Genomic DNA, 8,237 nt, shown 5'->3' with positions numbered 1-8,237 from the left:
TTTGTTGATGATTTTGTTATGATCAGGTTCACTTTGTAACTTGATTTGGGGTGAAAATTAATTTCAAATAAAAGGTTTCCAGAGAACAAGAATTACATTTTCAAAAAGGTTCTCAGATTGAGTTCTCTGTGAACATAGATATATTGTAGATATCGTAGATAGAATCTATAAAGAGTTCAAATCAATTAAATTAAATTCAGAGGACTGGTTTGACTTCATCTCAGATTAATCAGTAAGTCTTCCCTGGATTTTGTGTCTCACAAACACACCAAGAAAAATCTTTAATGTCCTTAAAAATAAGATCTCTTTATTGCCTTGAGCATCACAGCGTCACTTGTAGAATGCAGTTTCATGTTTTATGCCAGACCAGGTTCAGACACTGGTACTTGAATTGGAGAAGATCAATGTGGGAACTGAGCTGACAATTTTTTTTCTATAAATTGTCATCCTTTCTTTGCATTTTAGAGATACCATGCCCAGGCATGATTTTATTGATGCTAGTCTGTCGAATTTGCCATTATTCACCTGATATGTGAGACATATCTACCAATTCATAGTTACTAAAAATCATAAATTGTATTTTATATAAAAATTTGCTGCAATCATATTTGGCTTCCTCAATTTATGTGTTAAAAAAATAAAAGTAAAAAAGATTCACACATTGTTTTCTTTCCAGATAGGAGAAATTAAAAACCAGAGGAGTGAAACCAAGTGTCCCAGACAAAATCTAGTTTGTGTAATTGCAGTAAGCAAAGCAGTGCTACTTAAGTAACTGCAGTTGTGGTTAGATGTATCATTATTCACGTTCACTTCTTCTGTTGCCATTTTCTGAATTGTTGTACAGCTGTGAAATTTTGTCTCAGAAAGACAGCTGCACAGCAGTGATAGGCAAAAATAGGGATAGTAGGTGCTTATGGTTTGCTTAAAGCTGCATATAACTTTCAGCATGATTGTTTAGATGCCAATTTAAATATCAAGATAATTTTTGCTGACAAAATTTCTATGAAATCCCTATCTTCCTTGGTCATCAGAGTCTTATCAGACTCATCTGAGTTGACACCATAAGGAGTGTTCAGTGAAGAAGCCTTTTTTTAAACCATTGTGATTTTACGCTATTCTGAGGCAGTGGAAGGTGCGAATTTGTTTTGTTTTCATTAATTTCTAATCATAATGTGTTTATCCAAGCCTATATTCTGCAAATTAATGAAGAACCCACTCTACAAAGTAAATACTGGGATTTTGATAGGTATTCAACCTGAGCCAAAAAGGGGTTTAGGGTTTTGTGGTTTTGTTGTGTAATGAAATTGCAATGGTATATTTCATAAATGTATTTATACAAAATCTGCTTTTAGTTTCATGAGAGCCTAGCTCCAGCTTTATCAGGCTTATCTTCATGCCATTGCTGGATCTTTAATTCTTCTTTTGTTAGTCTCCAAAGAGTCCGTATAACTTTTAACAGGAATCTGGCTGAGCCAAAAAGGAAATCATCTCAATAATGCTGCATGCCAGTGCTTTGTGTACATCTCATTATCACAGTATGCTGAGGCTGTTGAAGGCTACGCGTGATATTGAAAACACAAGAGGAAGTCCTTATGAAAATAAAACTGTTCGTAGTAGAAGACTGGTAGTTCAGAATCATCCAGATGTCTCAGGGTTGATCAAAAATTTAACAGCACTAGATATTCAGTTACTTACAGGACTGCTCTTTATCTCAACATCGTATCAATCTATTGTAAATATTTTGTCAAGGGTCTGCTTAAGGCTGGAGAGAAAGTTGGATTACTTTCACCACTGATAAAGCAAACAATGCCAAGTCTTACTCTCAAAAGGAGTAAATGTGCCTGTGCTTTCCTCATCCTCATTTTTTTGAACCGCTAACAATGTCAGTCATTCTCAACACCAAGATTACAAAGAGTAAAAGGTTGTTTATGCAAAAAACCTCCTGGAAATGGCATAGGAAATAGGAAGCCTTGCATTTATATTGGTAATCCCTCAACTCCTAACAACACTCATCTGTTAGGGAGAGAGAAGTGTTGTAACATCTGGCTCAGTGTGGTGAGTTTTCATCTTCTGTTGGGAGGGCTGATGTCATGTAAGGAACAGAGCAGCACACTAACTGCTGTAAATGAGAGGCAGCAGCAGTGCTTGTCCTGGGAGCTGGGGCTCATGGATCAGCTGAATGGCTGCCTGCAGCCCTCATGTGTTGATTCTGGCCCATTAAACATCCTATTAATCTTCAAAAAGCTTTAAGGCATGAGTGGTTTGGAGAGTGAATATAGGTGAGAATTTGCAGGTGTCATTCACACAAAACAGCCATCTTCCACACTCTTTTCAACAAACAGCTTTCCTGGTCTTTCAGAGCACAGAAGGAAATTCTTTCCAGTACCTTTTACCCTGTCTGAAATTTCTGAGAGCACCAGGACCCTTAACATTTTGCAAGATGGCAGTGCAAACGTAAAGGAATGAAAGGTCAGTTTGTAAGAATCAGAAGGATATTTGTTTGGGAAAATTTATGCACTTTATTCAACCCACATGCTTTAACTTTCAGTTTTTGAGTGTCACCACAATATATACTGCTGCATGAGTCATCTCAATCCTGTATCAACCAACATTTCAATTCTCTCTAATATTCTGTTCTATTCTTTTGGAAAAGAACAGCATAGAAGAATAGGGCAATTTTAGTCAATTTGACATTTATACCGTGCTTGACACCTGACTTCACTTTAGTAACACCTGCCTGAAGAATAATTAGCAGGCCACTTTTAAAGAAAGAACTTCCATACGCCGCAGATGGCATTTTTCATACCAGACAGGCAACGATGTATGTTGGAAGTGAGCCAAACTGTCTGCAAAAACTGTGAGAAATTCAAGACAGACATCTGAGTGGAAGGAAAGTTTTACCTTCCTTGACACCCCTACCCCCCTGCACCATTCAGGAACATCTGTTCAGACCTACCTCTACATAATGCACTTTATTTTTCTTATCTACTAATACCACAAATTGCAGGGAAAAAGCAGCATAGCAAGTTTCTTTTATATTGGTTACAAAACCTATTATTTAATAACATAATATGGTGATTTGCCAGCTATACAGATCCCATGTTATAAGACTCCTGTTAGAACCAAGAACAAAACTTTCATAACCCCATAATATGGGGTTCTCAACTCACATTTCCATAAAGTGGTCCTAATTTTCACTGCGTACTCAAAACTTTGTTGAAATCAGCATACCGTGTGTCATAACGGAGGCACAAAGGCAACAGTCACTTTGGAAATTATTGGCTAATGTCTTAATCTTGGACTGTTCACTGATTGGTATGAACTTTTGTGTATACTTTGGGCTAAATCCAAATCCTAGTGAAATCAATCGTAATCTTTCCATTACCATCTATAGGCTTCAGATGAGCTCCTTTGCTGCCTTAGAAGAATCTTTACTTCTTCCTTGCAAAAATCCTGAGATCTCTTCATAGCGTTGACACCAATTTTCACACAAATATGCTAAAATTAGAGAAGTGACAGCTCTATGTTGTACTTAGTATTGCTTATGAAAGAAAAAGTTGTGTATTTTATTTCCACAGTTCCAATGAATAGGTATATGCATGAGAATTATAGAAATATGTGTACAAAATTATTTACAATGTGTTGTAATTCCAGATTTTGGGGCTTTTTTTCTCCTCTGGTAGTTTTTACTCTTCAAAAATGCATTTCTGTGGTAATTTCATAGAATTTTTCTAAGCACACTTTTCAAGATACATTTGTAATTTGGGCGAATGTCCATTTCAATATTTTCTCAGCTGTGCATGTGACTTTCATGGCAAATAATGTGGTAAGCATTCAGAATAGGCGTATTTCTAAAAACCCTGAAGTCCGTAAGCAAGCATAAGTTACATATACAGTGTCTATGTGTTCATGGGGACACTAAGGATGAGAATCTGTCCCTAAATACTGAACCGCTTATATCGATATTTGCCACATTCATGGTTTCATATGGTTTTGGAGCATACTTTTGTAATACAAATCTCATATTACTGTGTGATTATAAGACAAGAAAGTTCCTGCAGAAATCAATTATTGTGATGTTTACCTAAAAGATTAGTGAATCTCAAACTTGTTTGTCACAAATGAAAAATAACATTTTACAAGTTTTCTTGTAACGGATGCTAAATTTTCAAAATTAGCAGAAAAGTACTTAGTCCAAATTTTGTCTCTCTCTGAAGAGAGAGAAGTCATTCTGTGAACTAGTAACATTATTTTGTTTGACATTGGAATCAAATATTTAAATTCAAGTATATAACTTTAATAGATAAAACCTAATACGTAAAAATTTCTAAACTTTTTGGTTCACAAATTACAAACAAAAATACAAAATCATTTATGGAAAGAACAGGAGTGTGCCAATACACTTTGTTCCAGTCAAGTAGTCAGTCCTCTGAACAGAACTAGGGGCATTTTAGTTATTATTTAATGTCCTGGATCACATTCTTAAAACTTATTTAGGAAAAATTCTAAAAATTATATTTCTCAATTATTCTTTCAAGAATCCCATATTTGTTCTTTTTTGTGAATCCTATTAGAGGAAGGAGTCAGGATCATGAGGGTTGGAAGAAATTTTCATATAAGGCATTCAAGAGATGAATGATATAAAAAAACGAACAGAACCAGGTTGTCACAGCACATTTAGTAGTGAACCTGAACCTAATACCAAAAGGCTTACTGGGCCTATGATACAAGGTGGCCAGTACAAATTTCTTTCGTGCCCTATTTCAAAACTTTCCTTTCTTTTAAAATCTTTAGAGTTCGTCTACAGAAAAGCACTGGCAAGAAAAGGGAACTATGATTATTTGCTACTACAGCTACTATTTAACAAACTCTTCATCTACAACACTCTTTGGGGTCTTCTCTGTTTGGTGAACCTAACCAAGTCTACTGTTCAGGTGATATGAATGAAAGTAAACTTTCACCAAACTCTGCAGATAGGAGTCATTACAGTTCAGGTGCCAGAAAAGGGACAGTGGCTAGCACATCTTCATGCATGACTTGGACAGAAGTAATAAAAGTCTGAGAAACTGCTAATATACTTGCAGTTTGTACAGATGACTATGATAACCTCTTATTATGTCATATGGAGGCCCTGACTAACAGCCAGGGGCCTTAAATTACATTGAAATTGATTCCTACACTGCAGCTTTCAGCTGTAAATGATGCCAAAAGACTATGGGCTTAAAATTAAAGTGGAAAGAAATATATAAAAGCAAATGAGCTCCATGGAGTCGTTATGAACCTGAGGTAACTGTGTCCATCACCACTGAAGCCCTGTGCCAGTTATTGCCAGTTTTCTGCTATATTGCCTTTTTTAAATGAATATAGACATCAGGTTGTGTACAGAATTTTCCCTTTCAATCCACACATGTTACATAATGGTATTAAATTACGGTACATAATTGGTTAAACATTACTCTCTAAAATTTCTTGAATCTTGTAGCTGATCTTAAATACTGCATGTACTCTATTAAATACAAGCTCACCCAAGAGACATCAACTGACTGAAGCCAGGAAATTCTAAACGAAGGCTCAAGCTGACATTTTGTCCCTTACTTATATAACTATGTTTCCTCATAGCTACTAAGAGTGCATGTCCTAATAGTGCTTTTTTCTTTATTTGTACAAATAATATTATTGCAGCAGTCAGAGCCTTCACTTAAGAAAGTGAGATACATAAACTACCTTGAAATTTGGCCTGTGGTGGAAAGATATAGGTATAGAGTCTCTTCTTGTGCTCTTCTTGTGCTCTCCTTGGATCCAATGAAAAGTCAAGAAAAGATAAGCACTTAATTAAATTCCCAATCTACTTCCAGCATGTGGTTTAATAAATTCAGTCAGCTTGCAATGGTATTATTTTAACCATACCTCTTGAACTGCAATTGTCAAAATAAATCTGAAAACAATATCTGAAGCCATAGTAAACAAAAACATAAAAACCCAACAGTCATAAAGAAAGAAACCCTGAAATAATCTATGGCCTTGTACCCAAAACAGCAGAAAAAAGAATTCTTATCATCCATCATGCTGAAAATTAAACTCTTAAGCATCACTCTTTTTACAGTCAATTATATTTTCTGTGTAGATTTTCTGAGTACATTTATGTGTCTGTCTCAGTGACACACCAACAACAGAACATCAAAAAGTGGTTGACTCTGGACAAATACAATATCAAAATTGTGGTGGCTCAAAAAATATGTTATTACCCATCAGAAGCAGGATTCATTGACAAGCCATGAAATGTGATTAGCCACTATTTCATAACAGGAATTAATAAAGACAAATAAACTTGACTAGGTTTCATCACACTTCACTCTACCACCAAGTGCCTGCACAAGTTTGGGCAAATCACAATCTTAGGACTTGATTTTGTCCACCAGTTAAAAGGTATAGTCTTAGCTATACAATATGGTTTGACTGGTAGGAGACTTAGTCTGCAGACAGATATAAACCAAAGAAGATAAAACAAAACCCCAAGTTGTAGTTCAAAAGCCTTTATCCATACCTGTTTTCAGCAACAAAATTGTGCTAAAACTTTGATACGAAGCCATAATATCTTACCGCATGTGATTGATCCAAGGAGCTTCCATGAGACAATTTTTGGGTAATTGAGGTATTCAGAACAAGATGAGACATCATCTGCATTTATGAGTCCTGAGCAGACCTAACCCACAAAGTGGTCCTAAAGTGTGGGGCATTTGTTGCTGCTGTATGTGGCTTGAATAGAAGCTAACTGAAATCTGGAAGAAGCATGTCTGTATTTCTGCAGGGCTGTGCTTGCAAGGAAATTCCTTTAAGACCATGGTAAGAAGTTCACTGTGCCTAGACTTCATAGCTTCAACTGCTGCCACTTTGAGTTCTCTGCACCATCTTGCACACACCAGTGGTGTACCCACAAACAGTTGTTTAAATCCACCAAAGGTCTTTAAGTAATCTGAAAAGTTATTACAGAGTTAGCAACTTACATCCAATTTCAAAGTCCAACCTGCTTTTAAAACATGGCAGATTTTCAGTTTTGTTAGCCATCTTTTTTTTTTCTGTAGTATAAAGTCACATCATTTGGTTCTTTGAAGGTTCATTTAATTATCTAAACAAAAAATCTCCTAGCACTGTAAATCCATTTGCACGTTTCTCTCTCTTCAACATGGTGCTTGAAGTCTCAGCAGATTAAGTTAAAACTAGGAAAATGGAAAATACTATCTTTCTCAATAGAAAAAAGATCTTTCTGGTAATGAGATTATTATGGCTCACAAATTGCCATCATCACACATACTGGCTGCTTCTCCACGGCAAGTATCCCAGTCCAGTTCCACTTCTGCTAACAGAATAATACACCTCTCAAAATGTCTTGGGCTAGAAACACATTGCTGGTGCATTTCAGGTAATGTAAATAAAGCACTTCCATTTGTTTTGTAAAATGTCAGCTCAAACTTGGTTAATTTTCAGATTCAGCCGTATTTTTTTTATAGAATGATAGCAATAAACAATTCTGTAAACCTGAAAAGGGATTTTTGGCAGAGTACTTGAAAGACTATAATCTTCTCTCTCCTCATTACTAGAAAAACAAGTCACATCATATTTGACTAAATCTCTGTGGTTAAAAAGTGTTATTTGAAAATTAAAGATAATTATTTTCAAATTTCCATTCTAATTGTTCATTTTGAAATGTAGTTATATTTCATTTAAGAGGGAGGAAAAAACAGCCAAGAATAAGCTTTAGTCTGAACCACTGTATTTTTTATTATTTTGATAATCCCTAACAACACCCAAGAAACCTTTCGTATCCAGACATGAAATCAAAAATATCAAGTATTCACAAGTGTTTGGCTTACTTCTCTATCCTATTCCCATTCTCAGCACTTTTCTGTGACAAAGGCATTTGAAAAAGAACTGAGAAAAAGATGCAAAGTTCTTTAACTGCTGGAATCAATTAATACTCTGAAGTCTTTTAAGAAATTAAGTACCCATTGCTTGGATATTTTAAACTAAAATGGTCATGAAAACAATGTGCAAGAAAGATCAAACTTGCATTGGAAAGGATTTGGAAAATAGACACAGAGTTCTTGATTACATTTAACTTTTATGATGTCCTACTGCTCCACATAGCAGAGCTTCAGTGAATGTTTACAAGTATTTACTAGGATATGCACAGTTTTTGCTCCCTCTTTCTTTCACCCATCTCCTTCTATCGCACTACC

The sequence above is a fragment of the Chiroxiphia lanceolata genome, chromosome 1, assembly GCF_009829145.1.
Source record: "Chiroxiphia lanceolata isolate bChiLan1 chromosome 1, bChiLan1.pri, whole genome shotgun sequence".
In the NCBI taxonomy this organism is placed as follows: domain Eukaryota; kingdom Metazoa; phylum Chordata; class Aves; order Passeriformes; family Pipridae; genus Chiroxiphia; species Chiroxiphia lanceolata.
The sequence above is the reverse complement of the archived record's forward strand: the minus strand, read 5'-3'. Positions refer to the sequence as shown.